Source organism: Halichondria panicea, chromosome 2, assembly GCF_963675165.1.
Source record: "Halichondria panicea chromosome 2, odHalPani1.1, whole genome shotgun sequence".
Classification (NCBI taxonomy): Eukaryota; Metazoa; Porifera; class Demospongiae; order Suberitida; family Halichondriidae; genus Halichondria; species Halichondria panicea.
In genome coordinates this window covers 3685497-3687996 of record NC_087378.1, presented here as the reverse complement: position 1 = coordinate 3687996, position 2500 = coordinate 3685497, and the positions used below count along the sequence as shown (strand labels likewise).

The following is a 2500-nucleotide window of genomic DNA, read 5'->3' as shown; positions in this document are numbered from 1 at the left end:
GTTTATACTTAGACATGCATGGCTTAGTCTTTGAGACAAGCATATGACTACTGGCAGGATCAACCAGGTAACTATCGGGACGCCAGAGCGTGCGAGACGCACTGTGTCACTCGACCGTCCTCGTTCAGAGGGCCGGCCAACGCATCACACCAGTGCGGCCACGCGGACCGCAGAGGGTTCAACAATTTTGCAAATCCTCGGCCACAGACTCACCAACTGAAGGCAGGAGAGGGCAGCTGAGGCCCACTCGTTGCCTGCAGATACAGTCAATCACGGGGATCGACCGGCAGCGAGACCGTACGAATGCACTCGTGATTCGTGAAATGATGCAAACCTAACTGCACTCGACCGGAGGGAGCCAGCCCACTGATGACCAGTCACCAGCAGGTCAGACGCCCGCCGACACAGGCAGTCTACAACGATGCGGACACACGGATGAACCGCTGCAGTCACCCTACACAGCACCCGTCACTAGGAGCAACGCTGGAACTCGTCTCGTATGTAATTAAGCGTGACTTTTTTTGCCACAACACCCCACTTCACGACCTATCAACACGCTCATTTGTACGACACTCTTGTTTGGTTGCTTATCTAGCCCACGTGGTCACATTGTTCAATTCGTCTGCACTTGTATGGTAATTGCTTGCGATATATTGCTCAAATTTTCGCGCTACGCGCGTTCATTCCTTCATTCGTCTGCACTTGTATGGTAATTGCTCCAATTTTCCGGCGCGCAAATCCCCTCTGCAATGTTCCCATCTGCACTGTTCCCCGTCTGCACCCTTCCATTCCGCTAAACATACAGTTCAAGTTATACATGGCTAACATACAGTTACAATACAATACTGGAGATTGCACAATCTTTGCAACACAAATAGAAACAAGTGTGTTGAGCACTGTGGTTCCTTATTATATATGGGATGTGCTCATACATTTAAGTAGTAAAACAGACCACAGTGTGTGTACTCAAATTCCATATAAGGAAGGGTAATGCTCTATGCTTTTACTGTCTTGTTGCAAAGATTCTGTATAGTATTATATATAGTACACTCACTCACTCACTCACTCACTATATTGCAGCACAACATCTATTCGCCAGCAGCCAGCCAGCCAGCCAGCCAGCCAGCCACCCACCTCTTACTATTCATCAGTCAGTCGGTCGGTCGGTCGGTCGGTCGGTCGGTCGGTCGGTCGGTCGGTCGGTCGGTCGGTCGGTCGGTCGGTCGGTCGGTCGGTCGGTCGGTAGGTAGGTAGGTAGGTAGGTAGGTAGGTAGGTAGGTAGGTAGGTAGGTAGGTTGGTGGGCCGGCCAGTCAGCCAGCTACAACATAGCTTCACAAGCTACACAACAATTGCTGCTTTAACTACCAGCTGCAGCTTCTAATTATAACTACCCATTGAAGCTACTTTGTAACTAGGCGCTTTGTAAGGGGCCGCTTTGTAACTAGGCAAGGACTTCATTACACTAACTTCATTACACTAACATTAATTTTTTCCACCACGAGGACTTTAGGCTGGAAAATAGAAATAATAGGGCCTTAAGTGCTCGTTGACTTTACACTCCATGAACATTACAACTTTTTACCCACTACTTTTATTCCCACTTGAATTTACTGTACATTATTTGCGTATTGTTAGCAACGTACAATACAATACTACTTGAAGATAAGCTTGATATTGTTATGATCAAATGAAGCATGGCTCAATGAAGGTATATATAACTCACTCACTCACTCACTCACTCACTCACTCACTCACTCACTCACTCACTCACTCACTCACTCACTCACTCACTCACTCACTCACTCACTCAACTCACTCACTCACTCACTCACTCACTCACTCACTCAGGGAAAATATTTTAAATTTCCTGCTACAGTGCTGCTACATTGCAGCCCATAAAATCTGCACATTTCCTGAGGTGTCCTGCAAGTGTCCTGCAACCTACTTACAAAGGATAGTGCAACGTTTTCCTGTATAGTTTTCCTTTACTATTCCTGAAGTAGTTCAGGACTTGTGTAACATTCATAAGTCTACAGGAAATTTTGTATTTGTAAAGTATAAGAAATTTTGATATTTTTCCTGTGTCACTCACTATAATTAGGATAGTTTATAATTATACGTGCGTAATTATACAATTACTGTTTGCAAGTAGCCATCATCACATACTTCAGTTGCTTGCAGTGCCATGACTATAATGACAAAGGCAGGGATCAATTGTAAAACTGTTGCTATCACAAAAAGAAAAGTTTCGTCTTTGCGGTTTGGTAATGATCAACGAGGATTTAAGGCTGCAGTTTTCATATTTTTGGGCCCTTAACTGCTCGTTGTGAAATATTCTGAAAACAAACAAAAATAAGAATGCAGAAGCCTACAACACCTGCTGTTCCCAGGCGGTCACCCATCCAAGTACTGGGCAGGCCCTACGTTGCTTAACTTCGGTGATCAGACGAGAACCGGTGTTTTCAACGTGGTATGGTCGTAGACACAAGTCAATGCATA

The 2500-nt window shown here is 45.4% G+C and overlaps 2 non-coding genes across 2 annotated transcripts in view; both read right to left on the bottom strand.

The window, feature by feature from the left end:
• Positions 1 to 70, bottom strand: part of LOC135332646 (small subunit ribosomal RNA) — a 1812-nt gene extending 1742 nt beyond the window's left edge. The window contains exon 1 of the ribosomal RNA XR_010393494.1: positions 1 to 70. This exon is cut by the window's left edge and continues 1742 nt beyond it. This is a non-coding gene — a ribosomal RNA (small subunit ribosomal RNA).
• Positions 71 to 2366: 2296 nt separating this feature from the next.
• LOC135332542 (5S ribosomal RNA) lies at positions 2367 to 2485 on the bottom strand. Its single transcript, XR_010393392.1, has one exon. It is a non-coding gene; the product is annotated as a 5S ribosomal RNA (ribosomal RNA).
• Positions 2486 to 2500: the final 15 nt, after the last annotated feature.